Raw genomic sequence first — 21,015 nt, 5'->3', positions numbered from 1 at the left:
AATTTTCAAGGCTAAGATGTAGTGTTTATTTAGTAGGTGGATGAGACAAATGAAAATAAGGAACCCAGCTATCCAACTCAATAGTATGGACCACAATGGCATGATCTAGGCTATTTATGAAATAGGTGAAGTTTGTTCTAGAATGTGTCAAATCCTCCTTTAGTATTTTCTTCTCCTTCTATCCAACATCCCTGGGTCCTAGTTTCTCTGGCTGAGACCTGGCTAGGCCTCTTCCTGTCTCAACTCTTAATTTTAGCTGGTGTTCCCATTCCTTATTAATGAGCAACTTAACCAATGGTTGAGCACTGGCTAACTTAACTGCATTACTGGACCTATACCCCTTCCTTCACTAGTTAAGAGTGTCTATGTGGGGATGGAGAAAGGTTGTAATATAACATTAGTGATAAAATAAGGCCCAGGTTAATTCTTGTCAGAGGAGGAGTTCACTTCCAGGATGCAGCATGCAAGGACTGTTCTATGATCCTCTGTTCCAGGAAAAATCCTGCCACCTAAGACTGAATCCCTTCCCTTACAGAAACTGGCAGTTGAGGTCCTTTTCCAAGTAGACCTTCAAGGGTGGCTTACATTTTGGGAGAGAAGGGAAAAACTATAAACACAAAAGGAGGGGAAACTAAAAACCAGACCTTTCCTATACCTCAAATAAAAGGGTTTCATTTGGGCTGGGGCTATGGCTCAGTGGTAGAGTGCTTACCTAGCATGTGTGAGGCACTGAGTTCAAACCTCAACACCACATATTAAATAAATAAAATAAAGGTCCTTTGACAAGTAAAAAAAATACTTTCTAAAATAAGTATTGAAATAATGCGGGAAGATGGCGGCGAGGGGAGTGCATTGCCCCTGTGTGCTGCTTCACTGTGTGGGAGTATGACAAGTCAGGACGGCTAAAGGCTATCTTGTTAGGAATTTCCAGCAATAGTGGGGTGCTCCGGAACCTGGAGGAAGGATTTCCATCGCACGAGGATCAAACGCGAGAGGTTTGTTGCACGGAGGGTAACACTGCTTATTCAGCAAATCACCCCGCGGCTAGAGTCTGCAGCGCGCGCTGGGAAACGAGGAGATAGCGACGCAGGGATACAGCGCTGCAGTTTCTGCCAGCCGTGCAAGCACCGTACTCAGGGCTGAATTCTGGGTTCGAGACGGGGGAAGGAAGCGGTCCATCTCGATTCTCCACACCGGTCAGACCACAGAGGAGGCCAGCAGCCACCATGTTGGAAAGCTGACGTCACCATCCCTGTTTTCGACTGACCGCAGCTCATTCAGCCATAGAACAGGTAATTTCAGGCTGCCATTCGCCTGCGGCTTGCAGACAGATTGCTAGGGTTCAGTGCCTGGGGGCTTCTTAGAACCTGATCTTATCGGAGCGAACACCGAGCGCGGGGAGGCCGAGTTCCGGCTCCCGGAACTGCCCTGGCCCAGGGCTGGGGAGCCTGCGGAGGCTGCTTCTTGGACCCTGCTCCTATCAGAGCATACACCAAGCACTAAGCGGCCGAATTCTGGCTCCCGGAACTGAGCCCGCGGGGACTGCTTCTTGGAGCCTACTCTTAACGGAGCTTACACCGAGCACGGAGCGGCCGAGTTCCGGCTCCCGGAACTGCCCTGGCCCAGGGCTAGGAGCCCACGGAAACTGCTTCTCGGTCTGGGTCCTGCTGAGGGCCGGTCAGGACTCACCCGTTGCTTTGGTTGCCCGGCAAGGGGAACGAAATGCTGCCATTCGCATAGGATACCAACATGGCAGAGATCTGATGTCATCAGAAAGCGGCGGAGGAGAGAACTTCATCAATACCAGCGGCGACAGAAACAGTTGGTCTCCTGGTAGGGGGGGTGAGGCACAGACACCCGAGTCTCCTCAATTTGTCGTCGAGCCAGAGGGGAGGAGCCGGGCCGCCGCCAGCGCCCGGAGCAGGCCCAGTGGCTCGCCAACGTGGTGACCGCGTGACCCCAATTGGAGAGGGGGCGGAGCGGAGCCGCCACCCGCACCCGCAAGGTGGGCAGACCCACGACCCAGTGGTAAATGGGCATGGTAGGAGGGGCAGGGCAGAGCCGCCGCCCACACTTGCAAGGTAAACAGACCTGTCACAGACTGGCGGGTCAGGCCCAGTGGCCTGCCAGTGTGGTACACACGTCACCCCAACTGGAGTAGGGGCAGAGCAGATCCTTCTCCCACGCCCGGATCAGGCCCTGCCGGTGTGGTGGCCACGTGACCCCAATTGGAGTGGGGGCGGAGCAGAACCGCCACCCGTGCCCGCAGGGTGAGCAGACCTGTGACCAACCTGCAGATCAGGCCCAGGGGTCCGCAGGCGTGGTAGGAGGGGCAGGGCAGATCCGCCGCCCGCGCCTCCAAAGTAGGCAGACCTGCGACAGACCGACGGATCAGGCACAGGAGCCTGCCGCCATGGTACACACACCACCCTAATTGGAGTAGGGGCAGAGCAGAGTCGCCGCCCGTGCCAGGAACAGGCCCAGCGACCTGCAGGCGGGGTAGTCACGACACCCCAATTAGAGTAGGGGCACAGCAGAGCCGCCACCCGTGCCCGAAAGGTGGGCAGATCTGCGACCGACCAGCGGGACAGGCCCAGTGGCCTGCCGGTACGACAGACACGTCACCCCATTTGGAGTAGGGGCAGAGTAGAGCCGCCACCCGCGCCTGCAGGGTAGGCAAACCTGCAACCGACCGGCGGATCAGGCCCGGTGGCCTGCCGGCGTGGTGCACTCGTCACCCCAATTGGAGTAGGGGCAGAACAGAGCCGCCGCCAGCGCCCAGAACAGGCCCAGTGACCTGCCGGCGTGGTAGCCACGACACCCCAATTGGAATAAGGAGAGAGCAGAGCCGCCGCCTGCGCCTGCAGGAAAGATACGCAAGCAGTATGAAAAGACAAGGAAAGAAAGGACCACAAGCAATGCAGGTCAACGCAACTTTAGAAGAGGTAACAGCTGCAGCAGATGGAATGTCAGATAAAGAATTCAGGATATACATGCTTCAGATGATCTGGAGTATCAAGGAAGACATTAGACAGCAAAATCAGACAATGAAAGATCACTTCGACAATGAATGACACAAACAAATCCAGGAAGCAAAGGATCAACTATACAGGGAGATAGAGGTTATAAAAAACAAACAAACAGAAATCCTAGAAATGCAGGAAGCAATAAACCAACTTAAAAACTCAATGGAGAATACTACCAGCAGAGTAGAACACTTAGAAGATAGAACATCAGACAATGAAGACAAAGTATTTCAACTGGAAAAGAACATAGACAGCTCAGCAAGACTGTTAAGAAACCATGAGCAGAACATCCAAGAAATATGGGATAACATTAAGAGACCAAACTTAAGAGTCATTGGGATACAGGAAGGTACAGAGCTCCAAACCAAAGGAATGAGCAGTCTATTCAATGAAATAATACGAGAAAACTTCCCAGACTTGAAGAATGAGACAGAATCCCAAATCCTAGAAGCCTACAGGACGCCGAATGTGCAAAATCATAAGAGATCCACACCTAGACACATTATAATGAAGATGCCCAACATACAGAATAAGGAGAGAATTTTAAAAGCTACAAGAGAAAGGAAGCAGATTACATTTAGGGGTAAGCCAATCAGGATAACAGCTGATCTTTCAACAGACTCTGAAAGCTAGAAGATCCTGGAATAACATATTTCAAACACTGAAAGAAAATGGGTTCCAACCAAGAATTGTGTATCCAGCGAAATTAAGCTTCAGGATGGAAGATGAAATTAAAACCTTCCACGATAAACAAAAGTTTAAAGAATTTGCAGCTAGAAAACCATCTCTTCAAAACATCCTCGGCAAAACATTACAGGAAGAGGAAATGGAAAATAACAATGAAAACCAACAGTGGGAGGTAGGACAGTAAAGGGGGGGAAAATAATCAAAGAGGAAAACAAACCATGTTTAGTAACAGACATAAACAAATATGGCTGGAAGAACAACCCATATCTCAATAATAACCCTAAATGTTAATGGCTTAAACTCACCAATTAAGAGACACAGGCTAGTAGAATGGATCACAAAACAAGACCCAACAATATGCTGCCTACAGGAGACGCATTTGATAGGAAAAGACATACATAGGCTGAAGGTGAAAGGTTGGGAAAAATCATATCACTCATATGGACTTCGGAAACAAGCAGGAGTGTCCACACTCATATCAAATAAAATAGATTTCAAGCCAAAGTTAATCAAAAGGGATAAAGAGGGACACTACATACTGCTTAAGGGAACCATACACCAACAAGACATAACAATCATAAATATTTATGCCCCAAACAATGGTGCAGCTATGTTCGTCAAACAAACTCTTCTCAAGTTCAAGAGTCTAATAGACCACCATACCATAATCATGGGAGAATTCAACACACCTCTCTCGCCACTGGACAGATCTTCCAAACAAAAGTTGAATAAGGAAACTATAGAACTCAATAACACAATTAATAACCTAGACTTAATTGACATATATAGAGTATACCAACCAACATCAAGCAGTTACACTTTTTTCTCAGCAGCACATGGATCCTTCTCAAAAATAGATCATATATTATGTCACAGGGCAACTCTTAGACAATATAAAGGAGTAGAGATAATACCATGCATCTTATCTGATCATAATGGAATGAAACTGAAAATCAACGATAAAAGAAGGAAGGAAAAAGCATACATCACTTGGAGAATGAACAATAGGTTACTGAATGATCAATGGGTTATAGAAGACATCAAGGAGGAAATTAAAAAATTCTTAGAGATAAATGAAAACACAGACACAACATATTGGAATCTATGGGACACATTGAAAGCAGTTCTAAGAGGAAAATTCATTGCTTGGAGTTCATTCCTTAAAAAAAGAAAAAAACAACAAATAAATGATCTCATACTTCATCTCAAAATCCTTGAAAAAGAAGAGCAAAACAACAGCAAAAGAAGTAGAAGGCAAGAAATAATTAAAATCAGAGCTGAAATTAATGAAATCGAAACAAAAGAAACAATTGAAAAAATTGACAAAACTAAAAGTTGGTTCTTTGAAAAAATAAACAAAATCGACAGACCCTTAGCGATGCTAGCGAAGAGAAGAAGAGAGAGAACTCAAATTACTAGCATACGGGATGAAAAAGGCAATATCACAACAGACACTTCAGAAATACAGAAGATAATCAAAAACTATTTTGAATCCTTATACTCCAATAAATTAGAAGATAGTGAAGGCATAGATAAATTTCTTAAGTCATATGATCTGCCCAGATTGAGTCAGGAGGATATAGACAACCTAAACAGATCAATATCAATTGAGGAAATAGAAGAAACCATAAAAAGACTACCAACTAAGAAAAGCCAGGACCGGATGGGTATACAGCAGAATTTTACAAAACCTTTAAAGAAGAACTAATACCAATACTTTTCAAGCTACTTCAGGAAATAGAAAAAGAGGGAGAACTTCCAAATTCATTCTATGAGGCCAACATCACCCTGATACCTAAACCAGACAAAGACACTTCAAAGAAAGAAAACTACAGACCAATATCTCTAATGAACCTAGATGCAAAAATCCTCAATAAAATTCTGGCGAATCGGATACAAAAACATATCAAAAATATTGTGCACCATGATCAAGTAGGATTCATCCCTGGGATGCAAGCCTGGTTCAATATACGGAAATCAATAAATGTTATTCACCACATCAATAGACTTAAAAATAAGAACCATATGATCATCTCGATAGATGCGGAAAAAGCATTCGACAAAGTACAGCATCCCTTTATGTTCAAAACTCTAGAAAAACTAGGGATAACAGGAACATACCTCAATATTGTAAAAGCAATCTATGCTAAGCCTCAGGCTAGCATCATTCTGAATGGAGAAAAACTGAAGGCATTCCCTCTAAAATCTGGAACAAGACAGGGATGCCCTCTCTCTCCACTTCTGTTCAACATAGTTCTCGAAACACTGGCCAGAGCAATTAGACAGATGAAAGAAATTAAAGGCATAAAAATAGGAAAAGAAGAACTTAAATTATCACTATTTGCAGAAGACATGATTCTATACCTAGCAGACCCAAAAGGGTCTACAAAGAAACTATTAGAGCTAATAAATGAATTCAGCAAAGTGGCAGGATATAAAATCAACACGCATAAATCAAAGGCATTCCTGTATATCAGCGACAAATCCTCTGAAATGGAAATGAGGACAACCACTCCATTCACAATGTCTTAAAAAAAAATAAAATACTTGGGAATCAACCTAACAAAAGAGGTAAAAGACTTATACAATGAAAACTACAGAACCCTAAAGAGAGAAATAGAAGAAGATCTTAGAAGATGGAAAAATATACCCTGTTCATGGATAGGCAGAACTAACATCATCAAAATGGCGATATTACCAAAAGTTCTCTATAGGTTTAATGCAATGCCAATCAAAATCCCAACGGCATTTCTTGTGGAAATAGAGAAAGCAATCATGAAATTCATATGGAAAAATAAAAGACCCAGAATAGCAAAAACAATGCTAAGCAGGAAGTGTGAATCAGGCGGTATAGCGATACCAGACTTCAAACTATACTACAGAGCAATAGTAACAAAAACAGCACGGTACTGGTACCAAAACAGGCGGGTGGACCAATGGTACAGAATAGAGGACACAGAAACCAATCCACAAAACTACAACTATCTTATATTTGATAAAGGGGCTAAAAGCATACAATGGAGGAAGGATAGCATCTTCAACAAATGGTGCTGGGAAAACTGGAAATCCATATGCAACAAAATGAAACTGAATCCCTTTCTCTCGCCATGCACAAAAGTGAATTCAAAATGGATCAAGGAGCTTGATATAAAATCAGAGACATGCCGTCTGATAGAAGAAAAAGTTGGCTACGATCTACATTCGGTGGGGTCGGGCTCCAAATTCCTCAATAGGACACCCATAGCACAAAAGTTAATAACTAGAATCAACAAATGGGACTTACTCAAACTAAAAAGTTTTTTTCTCAGCAAAAGAAACAATAAGAGAGGTGAATAGGGAGCCTACACCCTGGGAACAAATCTTTACTCCTCACACTTCAGATAGAGCCCTAATATCCAGAGTATACAAAGAACTCAAAAAATTAGACAATAAGAGAACAAACAACCCAATCAACAAATGGGCCAAGGACCTGAACAGACACTTCTCAGAGGAGGACATACAGTCAATCAACAAGTACATGAAAAAATGCTCACCATCTCTAGCTGTCAGAGAAATGCAAATCAAAACCACCCTAAGATACCATCTCACTCCAGTAAGATTGGCAGCCATTATGAAGTCAAACAACAACAAGTGCTGGCGAGGATGTGGGGAAAAGGGTACACTTGTACATTGCTGGTGGGACTGCAAATTGGTGCAGCCAATTTGGAAAGCAGTATGGAGATTTCTTGGAAAGCTGGGAATGGAGCCACTATTTGACCCAGCTATTCCCCTTCTTGGTCTATTCCCTAAAGACCTAAAAAGAGCATGCTACAGGGACACTGCTACATCGATGTTCATAGCAGCACAATTCACAATAGCAAGACTGTGGAACCAACCTAGATGCCCTTCAATAGACGAATGGATTAAAAAAAATGTGGCATTTATACACAATGGAGTATTACTCTGCATTAAAAAATGACAAAATCATAGAATTTGCAGGGAAATGGATGGCATTAGAACAAATTATGCTAAGTGAAGCTAGCCAATCCCTAAAAAACAAATGCCAAATGTCTTCTTTGATATAAGGAGAGTAACTAAGATCAGAGTAGGGACGAAGAGCAGGAGAAGAAGATTAACATTTAACAGGGATGAGAGGTGGGAGGGAAAGGGAGAGAGAAGGGAAATTGCATGGAAATGGAAGGAGACCCTCAGGGTTATACAGTGGAGGGGGTAGAGAGAGAGGAGGGGAGGGGAGGGGAGTGGAGAGGTGGGGAGGGGGAGGGTGGAGGATGGGAAAGGCAGCGGAGCACAACAGACACTAGTATGGCAATATGTAAATCAATGGATGTGTAACTGATGTGATTCTGCAATCTGTGTATGGGGTGAAGGTGGGAGTTCATAACCCACTTGAATCAAAGTGTGGAATATGATATGTCAAGAAATTTGTAATGTTTTGAACAACCAACAATAAAAAATTTAAAAAAAATAAACAAATAAAATAAAGGCAATCTGTCCAAAAAAAAAAAAATAATAAGTATTTTTCTAATCCCTCAGGGCCTAGCTTCCTAACGGGGTGGACTCTTAAGTGATACATGTGCATTTGTTAGAGATGAACTGAAATTCCTTAGGCCAAATGAGTCCTTCTAATGGTGGAAAGTTCAGCCATGATTAAACTTTAGCGAGAATCATTTTTGAGGTATTCAGGAGGGCAATTTAAGAACTTCAAACCTTATTTCCGGAAGGTGTACCTGTTCCTTTATCTGAGACTGGCTCTAGAAACACATAGAGGCTCCTGACAACAATCATGTGTGTATGGAAGTTTGGTGCCTGCTGCTGTCCTGGTAGGTTTCCTAGTTGATTAGAGTATTGATCTGAGGATAGTTCAAGGAGTTGGAGATACAGTTTTCTGGTTTTAGAACTTTATAATGCTGGGGTAGGGGTTGTGGCTCAGTGGTAGGATGCTTGCCTAGCACGTGTGAGGCACTAGGTTTGATCCTCAGCACCACATAAAAATAAATAAATAAAACTTTAAGGGGCTGGGGCTGAAGTTCAGTGGTAGAGTGCCTGCCTAGCATGTGTGAGGCACTGGGTTTGATTCTTAGCACTGCATATAAATAAATAAGATAAAGGACCATTGACAACTAAAAATTTAAAAATTAATTTAAAAAGTACTCTATAATGCTTATTTAGAAATTACAGTCCACTTCTTGCCTTTACTTCTTTTCACCGGAAGAAGAGATAAAGAACGTGGATTAAAAACATGTAAATAACTGTTTTACAAAATGAGAAGAAATGTGCTTGAAGGAATTATTGATAGATGCAACAATGTGATGAATTTCAGAGACATTGTACTAAAAGAAGCTGGTTTCCTTGACCTACTGTATGAGACCATTCACATAACATTCCCCCAAAGACAAAACTATAGTGATGGAGACCACATCAGTGGTTGCCAGGATTTGAGGGTGGAGGAATGGTATAACTACAAAGGGACAGTACAAGGAAGTCTGGGAGGTAGAGGAACATCCTCTATACAGATACTACTCTGTATCCCCATTGTAGTACTTATTTTACAAATCTATACATGTGTTAAAATTCATAGAACTGTATGCTGCTACAGTCCATTTTTCTATATAATTTGAAAGTTAAAATTTCAGAAAAGAAAAAATGAACTTTTCCCATTATTTAGTTTTCTAAAAAATTAAGTATATTTGTAAGTTCAAGATGTTCCAGGTTTGAAGAACAGACATGAAAGGTGATGAAAATTCTCTCAGCTCTTTCTAAAGGAGTCAAACTGAAGAAGAATGTAGTCTGAAAGCCATGCCTTAGCAATTGATTGGGGTGTTTAGCCAATCATCTAGTCTCTACTTCCCTTCTAGTTTTTCTTGTGGTCAGAGCTTCTCTGACTAACTGCTTAGGGTTATGGGTGACAGATTTTCACTACTCTGAGTTATCAGGCCCATGAAGGCCTAATGCCTTGCCTTCATGAACAATAAGCGAGCCTGTGATACCTGTTTTAGAAAGGCTGGGGTGAAGCCAGACATGGTAACACATCCCTGTAATCCCAGCAACTGGGGAGGCTAAGGCAGAAGAATCACAAGTTCAAAACCAGTCTCAGCAACTTAGTAAGGCCCTAAACAACTTAGCAAACCTGTCTCAAAATAAAATATATAAAGGGCTGGGAATATGGCTCAGTGGTTAAGTGACCCTCAATCACCAGTATCAAAAAAAAGAGGCTGGAGTGGAGATGGATTAAGAAATCCTATTTTGATTTCCAAGTACTGCTCTCACGTCATTTATATAGCGAATGCCTGTTTTTTCATTAAAGTGGTTTTCAAATGACTTGTATTACAGAAGATAAACAATATTTCTCTGTAACATCTGAGGCTTTCTAAGGTGCTGCATACCCAGGTTTGGGGCATCATTGTTTTTTAGTGCAGTAGTCAAATGGCCAGCTACTTTCATGTCTACAAAATAAGTCAGATTCCTTAATCCTGTTTCTGACAAAATGTTCCAGCCCCAAATTTTCATCTTTATATATTTTTTTAATTTAACTTTTAATTTTGAGATAACTTTAGATTAACATGTAATTGTAAAAAATAATACATGGAGATACTATGAACCCTATACTCAGTTTCACTCAATGATAACATTTTGTAAAACTATACTATAGAATCAACTGCCACCTGCACTGCTATTGCCATTGCTGTTGCCTCTGATTCCTCTGCTGCCAGCCTGAGGTTGCCTAGAGGTCTCCTTTCTGGGTGCTGCTGCTACAGAAGAAACTGCTTCCACGGATGCAACTGAAGCTGATACTGCTGTTGACCCCCAGAGATCGCCCGGTGGTGCTGCCCCCACAGCTGCAGTTGCAGCTGCTGCTGCTGCCGCCACTACTACTGCTCCCACAGCCTGGAGGACTGCTTCTGGGGAGACTCCAGTGTTGGTTGCACATGGCTGCAATTATTTAGGACACCAGCCAGGGCCTGGGGCCTGAGTGCCAGCAGGTTTACCACCCCTAGAGCCTCTGTCTGGGGAATCCAGCTGTGTCCTGCAAGTCCAATGTGGGGGCGCCTGTGGGTTTGGAGGAGCCTGAGGTCTTCCTGTTGATAGTGCTGGTGACCCTTGTCTTCCTGCTGCATCTTGGGGTTGCTCCTTGGCATGAGTGTATCCTTGGTGGTCTCTCTGCAAGTAGGAGCAGCACTGAGATCTTAGGACTACAGCATGGCTGAGCCTGAGGTATCTGAAGCCCAGATCGGTGGGTAGACTGGGTTTGCAAGGGCTGATCAGGGTTTGGTGATCCCAAGAGATGCAGAGACAGGGATGAAAAACTGTTGAACACTGACAGAGACAGTTCAACTTTCTAGCAAGATTTATTTTATTTTATTTTTTTATTCACTAATCTCTCTACCTTATTTGGAGCAGGATATTTTTTATGTATCAGTGTGTGGAGGACAATGATATATGAATGGTGTTTTGAATTTTTGTTGTATTCTTATGTCTTTAATTTTTTTCTTTGTTCATATTCTTCCTCTCTCTTACCTATTTTCTTTTCAACTATTCTCCAACCAACAGCCAATCTCTGTTGGCTCCTGTTCTGCTCTTCCTGTGAATTATTACTTTTAGCTTCTCTCTTCCTCCCTGGTGAATACTGCAAACTACACTACCTCTGTTCTGTCATCACCATTTGAAATTGTAAATCATTTAAACAAATGTTCTGTTTGTACTATAGATAGTTATTGAACTCATCATTTTGGTTTAATGCAAGAAAGCAGTAGATGCCTTAGTGGGAGCTATTAGGTTTAAGGCTTAAAATTTCCCAAATCTAAAGAATGGAATGGAAAAATCAAATACAAGAGTCTTACAGGACCCCAAATGTACAAAATTATAGCAGACCTACACCAAGACACATTATAATGACAATGACTAACACACAGAATAAAGATTAAAATCTTAAAGGCTGTGAGAGAAAAAAATCAAATTATATATAGGGGGAAACCAATTCAGATCTCAACCGATTTCTCAGCCCAGCCCCTCAAGGCTAGAAGGTCCTAGAATAATATATTTCCAGCTCTGAAAGAAAACAGATTGTCAACTAGGAATTTTATATCCAGCAAAATTAAGTTGAAGATTTGAAGATGAAATTAAAACATTCCATGATAAACAAAAATTAAAAGAATTCATAACTAGAAAGCCCACACTACAGAACATTCTCAACAAAATATTCCATGAGGATGAAGTGAAAACCAGCAAAGGGAGGATCTACACTAAAGGAATATTCAATCAAATGAGAAACTAAGACAAATCAAAAACCAGAAATAAATCAAAATGACAGGGAATACAAATCATATCTCAATAATAACCTTGAATGTTAACGTCCTAAACTCATCAATCAAAAGACATAGACTGGCAGATTGGATTAAAAAGCAAGACCCAACAATATGCTGTCTTCAAGAGACTCACTTCATGGGCAAAGACATCCACAAGCTAAAGGTGAAAGGATGGGAAAAAACCTATCATTCATATGGATTGCATAAGTAAGCAGGGATTTCCATTCTCATTTCAGATAAAGTAGACTTCAAACCAAAATTAATCAGAAGAGACAAAGAAGGACATTTCACACTTCCTAAGGGAAGTATATATAAGCAGGACATAACAATTATAAATATTTATGCCCCAAACAATGGAATATCTATGTACATCAAAAAACCCTTCTCAATTTCAAGAGTCAAATAGACCATGATACAATAATACTGGGTGACTTTAACACACCTCTCTCACTACTGGACAGATCTTCCAAACAAAAACTAAATAAGAAAACTATAGAATTAAATAATACAATCAACAATTTAGACCTAACAGACATATATAGAATATTTCATCCATCAGCAATCAAATATACTTCTCAGCAGCACATGGCTCCTTCTCTAAAATAGAGCATATCTTATTTATATGTATTTAGTAAATACAAAAAAAGAGATAATACCCTGCATTCTATCAGACCACAATGAAATGAAATTATACAATCAACAATAAAATAAAAAATCGATGTTACTGTAACAAATGGAGACTAAATAATACACAATTGAGTGATGAATGGATAGTAGAAGAAATTAAGGGTGAAATTAAAAAAATCTTAGAGGTAAATGAGAACATTGATACAACACATCAAAATCTTTGGGACACTATGAAAGGAGTACTAAAGGAAAGTTTATTGCATTGAGTGCATTCATTAAAAGAAAAAAAAAGTCAATAAATAAATGACCTAACACTACATCTCAAGCCCTAGAAAAAGAATAACAAATCAACACCAAAAGCAGTAGAAGACAGGAAATAATTAAAATCAGAGCTGAAATTAATGAAATCAAAACAAAAGAAACAATTGAAAAAATTTACAAAACAAAAGTTGGTTCTTTGAAAAAATAAATTAAATAGATAAACCCCTGCCCATGCTAATGAAGAGAAAAAGGGAGAAAACTCAAATTACTAAAATACAAGATGAAGAAGGAAATATCACAACAGACATGTTTGAAATACAGAAGATAATTAGAAACTATTTTGAAAATTATACTCTAATAAAATAGAAAATATTGAAGACATTGACAAATTTCTAGAGACATATGACCTACCCAAACTGAATGAGGAGGTCATACATGATTTAAACAGATCAATTTCAAGTGATGAAATAGAAAACACCATCAAATAGGCTGGGGTTGTGGCTCTGTGGTAGAGCCCTTGCCTAGCATGCGTGAGGCACTGGGTTCGATCCTCAGCACCACATAAATATAAAATACAGATATTGTGTCTACCTATAACTAAAAAATGAATATTAAAAAAAAAAAGAAAACACCATCAAAAGCCTACCAACCAAGAAAAGCCCAGGACCAGATGAATTCTCAGCCGAGGTCTACAAGACTTTCAAAGAAGAATTAACACCAATATTCTTCAAAGTATTCCATGAAATAGAAAAGGAGGGGACCCTTTTTGGTAATATGGTCAAAATAGCCATATTATAAAAAGCATTATATAGATTTAATGCAATTCCAAACTCATTCTATGAGGCTAATATCATCCTGGTACCCAAACCAGACAAAGACACATCAAGGAAAGAAAACTTCAGATCAATATCCCTGATGAACATAGATGCAAAAATTCTCAATAAAATTTTGGCAAATATCATACAAAAACATATTAAAGGGGCTAGAGGAGCTGGGGATGTGGCTCAAGTGGTAGCATGCTTGCCTAGCATGCGTGAGGCTCTGGGTTTGATTCTTGGCACCATATAAAAATAAAATAAAGGTATTGTGTCCACCTAAAACTGAAAAACAAATATTTAAAAAAAAAGGGGGCTAGGGTTGTGGCTCAGTGGTAGAGCGCTTGCTTAGCATGTGTGAAGCACTGGGTTAGCTTCTCAGCACCATATATAAGCAAATAAATAAATAAATGTCCATCAATAACTCATAAAAATTTTTTTTAAAAAAACATTAAATAGATAGTGCACCATGATCATGTGATATTTGTCCCAGGGATGCAGGGTTGGTTCAACATACAGAAATCAATAAACATAACTCATCATATTAATAGTCTTAAAAACGAGAATCATATGATCATCTCAATAGATGCAGAAAAAGCATGTGACAAAATACAGCACACCTTCATGTTGAAGACACTAGAAAAACTAGGGATAGTAGGAATACACCTCAACACTGTAAAAGCTATATATGCTAAACCCAAGGCCAGCATCATTCTAAATGGAGAAACATTGAAAACATTTCCACTAAAAACTGGAACAAGACAAGGATGTCGTCTTTCACCACTTTTATTCAACATCATCCTTGAATCTCTAGCCAGAGTAATTAGACAAAAGAAAGAAATTAAAGCAATATAAATAGGTAAAGAAGAACTCAAACTATCACTATTTGCTGATGACATGATTCTGTATATAGAAGATCCAAAAAATTCCACCAGAAATCTTCTAGAACTAAGAAATGAATTCAGTAAAGTAGCAGGATATAAAAATCAACACCCATAAGTCAAATACATTCCTATACATCAGCGATGAATCCACTGAAAGAGAAATTAGGAAAACTACTCCATTCACAATAGCCTAAAAAAAACCTCTGGGAATCAATCTAACAAAAGATGCAAAAATTGAAAACTACAGAACACTAAAGAAAGAAATTGAAGAAAACCTCAGAAGATGAAAAGATCTCCCATGCTTCTGGAGAGGCAGAATTAATATTATCAAAATGATACTACCAAAATTATTATACAGATTTAATGCAATTCTTATTAAAATCCCAATGACATTCTTCATATAAATAGAAAAAGCAATCATGAAATTTATTTGGAAAAATATGAGATCCAGAATAGTTAAAGCAATACTTAGCAAGAAAAGTGAAGCAGATAAGGCATCATAATACTAGACTTAAACTATACTACAGAGCTATAGTAATAAAAATGGCATGGTATTGGCACCACATAGACTTATAGACAAATGGTACAGAATAGAGGACACAGAGACAAGTCCACATAAATATGTTTATCTCATAATAGACAAGGGTGCCAAAACCATTCACTGGAGAAAAGTTAGCCTATTCATCATGGTGCTGGCAAAACTGGAAATCCATATGTAGTAAAATGAAATTAAATCACCCTACACAAAAATCAATTCAAAGTGGATCAAAGAATTAGGCACTAGAACAGGGACCCTGAGCCTAATAGAAGAAAAAAATAGGCCCAAATCTTCACCACATTGGCCTAGGATCTGACTTCCTTAAAAAGACTCCTAAAGTGCAAGAAGTAAAATCAAGAATCAATAAATGGGATGGATTCAAATTAAAAAGCTACGTCTCAGCAAAGGAAACAATTAATAATGTGAGGAGAGAGATTGGGAGAAAATCTTTACCACATCCACCTCTGATAAAGCATTAATCTCTAGGATTAATCTCTAATATGTGGATGCTAATTCACAATAAGGTTGTGGGGCACTAGGGAATAATAGTGCTACCTTAAATTAGGTAGAGGGAAGTGATCGGAGGGGAGGGGGAAGGGATGTGGGGATAGGAAAGATAGTAGAATAAAACAGACATTATTACTGTATGTATATATGTGACTACATGACCAATATGATTCTACAACATGTACACTCAGAAAAATGAAATTATATTCCATCTATGTATGATATATCAAAGTGCATAAATACATTCGACTGTCATGTATAGCTAATTTAAACAAATTCAGAAAATTAAAAAAATAACATGCAAAAAAACTACAATATTACAACCAGGATATTGCTACCATCCATCCACTTTTGTATTCATAATAATTTGTGTTTATGTGCCTGTTTATTTAGTTCTATGCAAATTTATCACATGTGAAGGTTCATTTATCCACTGACAATAGAGAACTATACTATCTCAAGAATCCTTCCTGCTACCTTTTGTAACCATGCCCAATTTCTTATCTGCCCCATTGCCTAATCCCTGGAACTCACTAATCTGTCCCCTACCTCTATGTTTTTCATTCTAAGAATTTTATATAAATAATCATACAATATGTAATCTTTTAAGATTGACTTTTTTCATGCAGCAAAATTCCTAGAAGATTTATTTACATATTGCATGAACAAATACTCCATTTCTTTTTATGGCTGAGTAGCATTTTCTGGCATGGATGCAGTATAGTTCATTTAACATTAATCTCTTGAAGAATACCAGTGATGTACAGTGTGATCCAGTATTGTATGTGTGTACAGTTTCTCTGTATTATACTGCTACTATTTTTTTCCAGTCATTCTGATAGGCATGTAGTAATATCTCACTGTGGCTTTGATTTGAATTTCCCTGATGGCTAATGATGTTAAAATCTTTTTATGTGTTGTTTGCCATCTGCATATCTTCTTTGGTGAAATGTCTGTTCATCTCTTTTGTCCATTTTCTAATTAAATTGTTTCAGCCTTTGTAATGCCAGATTCCTGGGACTCCCAATAGACCTCCAGGAGCCTAATCCAATGCAATCACACAAGAGTCTTTATTGCAAGCTGAACCTGGACTCACAACCGTTCCGATGCAGCGGTCTCAGGGGGTGAGTCCCGGTCCTTTGTCCAGTGAGATTTTATAGGTTTTGGAGGGATACTCTATGTGTCACAACATCACACAGCAAATCATTCCATACTGCAGGAAAGTCAAACAACAACTCTTAACATTGATTAACACATTCACTGGTGGGAACAAGTTGGGTAGGAGTGATTGGTTAGTACAAGAGGGGGATTCCTTTGCACTGATTGGTGTAAGCTACGAGGGGTATACGTGCTAAACTACATGGTTTCCCAACATGTTATCAACCACCATAAACTACTGGGGGGGTCATCTGGCATCCCAGGTATTTTCCCTGTCTCATGCTGATTGGTGGTTGCTAGGGGGTTGCTATGGGTCCTCACCTAGCCTAACTGACAGGGACACCTGGTGCTGTAGATCTCTCCTGTTATTTGCAGACAAACAACTCAGCAGGGTGGGTATGTGCTTAGGAGTGCTCTGTGGGTTTTTCCCAGGACAAGGGTCACACCCCCTTCCTTAGGACAGGCCTTGAGGTAGAAGCTGCTGTTATTTATTTTCAGAAATGAAGTCATATCAGTTTCTCACCTTAAGATTTCTTTATATGTTCTAGATATGAGTCCTTTGCAAGATAGGTGGGTTGCCAATATTTTCTTTCAGTCTGCAGCTTGTCTTTTCATCATCTTAATAGGACCGTACATACAGCAAAACTTTTTTTTTAGTTTTGATGAAGTCCAGTTTAATGGATTTTTCCCTTTTATGGGTCTTGCTTTTGGTATCAAACCTATGAACACTTTTTTGGGCCCTAGATCATGAAAATTTTCTCCTGTGTTTTATTTTCCTAAAAATTGGATAGTTTCATGCTTTACATTTAAGTCTGTGATCCATTTTAAGTTAATTTTATATAAGGTGGGCAGTCGAAGTTGACTTTTTTTTTTTTTTTTTTTTTTTTTTTGTCTCTGGATATCAATTGTTCTCAGCCTATTTGTTGAAAAGGTTACCTCCCTCCATTGAATTACTTTTATACCTTTGTCAAAAAACAGTTGAGTTGGGGCTGGGATTGTAGCTTAGTGGTACAGCTCTTGCCTCACATGCCTGAGGCACTGGGTTCAGTCCTCAGCACCACATAAAAATAAATAAATAAACATTAAAAAATCAGCTGAGTCAATTTTTATGGGTTTATTTCTAGGTTTTCTAATCTCTTACATTGATTTATGTGTCTTCCCAACACCATTACCACACTCTTCATTGCTGTAGCTATATGCTAAGCCTCTACATAGGAAATAATGATTCTCCCTAATTTATTCTTTTTCACAATTGTTTAAATACTCTAGGTGCTTTACTTTTGCATGTAAACTTTATAATAACCTTATCTGTGAATATAAAAATCCTTGCTGTGGTTTTGATAAGGATTTCATTAATATATAGATCAATCTGGGGAGAATTGCACAGTTAAGCATCTCCAATTATTGAGGTCCTGATTGCTTTCATCAGTATTGTGGAATTTTCCACATATAGATCCTATGCATGTTTTCTTAAATTTATGCCTAAGTATTTAATTTCCTTTGGAGCAATTAAGAATGATAGCATGGGAATTGTCAGATCAGGCGGGGGGAGGCTTTATTGAGATTCACTCCCGGGCGGAACTCGATCAGACCCACAGAGGGGACAGGGGAAGGGTCTGAGGAGAAACCGTGTGGAAGCTCGACCAGACTGGACTTTTATGGGGCTTACAGCAGGAAGGGAAGGGCTTGGGACAGGAAAAGGTGTTTCTAGGGTCCCTTGCCCCCTTGAAGTTGGTCAGGGGAGTTGGCTGAATTCCAGAATTGGCCAGGGGGTCCTGCTGATTGACAGGCGTTAGTCAGGAGATCTGGCTGATTGACAGGCATTTCCGCCTGCATCTGATCGATGTTATTTTCCGGCCCGGCTGCTTTGTTCTAAGTTGCCTCTAAGTTGCCACCACCGACCTAACAGGAATCTTTTTTACATTTCCATATTGTTTGTATATAAAAAATGTGACTGATTTTGGGGTGTTGAACTTGTATTACACAGCCTTATTGAGTTCAATTATTAGTTCTTGGTTTTTTGTTTGTTTGTTTTGTTTTTTTGTGGTGCTGGGGATCAGAACCCAGGGCCTGGTGCATGCGAGGCAAGCACTCTACCAACTGAGCCATATCCCCAGCCCTCAATCATTTGTTCTAAGAGATGTTTTAAAAGATTCCTTGGGATCTTCTTTGTAAATGATCAAGTCTTATACAAATAGAGCCAGTGTTAACTTGATTTTTTCCAATTTATATACCATTTCTTTTTCTTTCTTTGTACTAGAACTTTTTTTCTTTAACTTGCTTAGGTTAATACATCAAGCCTTCATGCATGTGTGTGCATGTGTGCATGTGTATATTGTTGAAAAGAAAATCTGGCAGAGATCAGCCCTGAAATAACTGTTTTACCATAGGAAAACACTGATAGGACACTGAGTTAGCTGTGGGTTTGTCTTACCTATAATACACTCGTGCACCACTGTACTCTCAGAATCATATTTTGAGGAGTCAGAACTATCAAATTTTGGTATTTCAACAAAGGGTGAAGGCAGATAATAAGATTTTAAAATATTATTCTCCATTTGTATAAAAAAAACTTTGGATACCAGTGTATTACATACTCTGTGCAGTACTGGTCCTCGAAGAAAACAAGATGCCTCTGGAGAAGACTGCCTGTGGCAGACTGAATAACAGTCTGCAAAGATGCCCATATCTTAATCCCTTAAATTGGTGAATTTCTTACCTTGCATGGTAAAAGGTTCTTTGAGGATATAATTAATTTATGGATCTGGAAATGAGATTATACTGGATTACCCAAAAAAGACTAATCTTATTCCAGAGTCCTTATAAGAGAGAGGCGGGGAGGTCAGTCAGAGAAGATCATGTGACTATGGAAGCAGAAGATGGGGAGTCAGAGAGAAATTTTAAGTTGCTATGCTACTAGCTTGAAAGATGGAGAAAGAGTCCATGAGTCAAGGAATGTAGACAGTGTCTAGAAACTGGAAAATGGCTAATTTGGGGCTTTTGATCTGCAGAATTGTATAATAACATATTTGTGTTTTTAAGCCACTAATTCTGTGATGTTTTGTTACAGCAGCAACAGGAAATTAATACATTAAAAGAAGGCAAACAATATGATCAAGGGGTTGGAGGTCACTGGGTGTTGTAGAATAATTGGAAGAGCATGACAGTTGTGCAAAGACAGGGTAAAAGCATGAGAGCAGTCTAGAAATATGAAGCATGAGAGGAAAGTGATTCAATGTCTAGTAGAAATTTTTGTGATGATATATTCTATATTTGTACACCCCAACATTGTAGCCACTAGATACATGTGATTAGTGAGCATTTGAGATGTGGTTAGTACATCTGAGAAACTGAATGTTTATCTTCATTTACTCAATTTATATTTAAATTTTCAAATCTACATGTACCTAGTGGCTATTACATTGGGCAGAGAAGTTCTTATCATTAAAAAGAGTATGAATGGTAAAGTGAATGCAAATGTATTCTTTAAATTCTTCAATGCTAGAGAATTAGCTTGTCAAAAACAGTCTATGCAAAATGAAGGTAAAAAAGTGCCAGCTCTTTTCTGGAAATTAGATTCCTCATAACCTCTACCATAATATAATCACAAACCTAAAAGAGAAAAAAATGTCTAAGAGCATATAAAATTGCTGTCATAAAACCTATGAACTTTACTTCACAGGAGATGCATGGAGACAGTCCTTGGTCAAATAAATGATTATTAGAAGAACTAAAAATACATTGATCTCAGCCTCTGACACCAAAAACAATAAAGTTAAAAGTTGAAGGACATAAATACTCTTTAAAAGCAGAGCAATCTGATACCCATTTAATAGGGAAAGACATGTTCCTACATGTCTCAGAGGTCCAGAGAAAAAGCAGATGGTCATAATGGTCATACTGAGTCACAAGACAAGGTTATATTATGTTCTGAATCATCTGTTTAAACAGGCAAAGCAGTGAATAATGCAATCTTTAAAAAAACCTGAACAGAGAACATAACAAAACACAAAACTATCTTTCCACTTTCAATTAAAACATCCTTTGGCTGGGTACATTGGCATATGCTTGTAATCCCATGACTCAGGAGACTGAGGTAGGAGGACCAGTTCAAAGCCAGCCTTAGCAACTTAGCAAGGCCTTGTCTCAATAAAAAATAAAAAGGGCTGGAGATGTGGCTCAGTGGTCAAGCTTGGGTTCAATCCCTGG

Source organism: Marmota flaviventris, chromosome X, assembly GCF_047511675.1.
Source record: "Marmota flaviventris isolate mMarFla1 chromosome X, mMarFla1.hap1, whole genome shotgun sequence".
Lineage (NCBI taxonomy): Eukaryota > Metazoa > Chordata > Mammalia > Rodentia > Sciuridae > Marmota > Marmota flaviventris.
Note: the sequence above shows the minus strand (reverse complement) of the source record.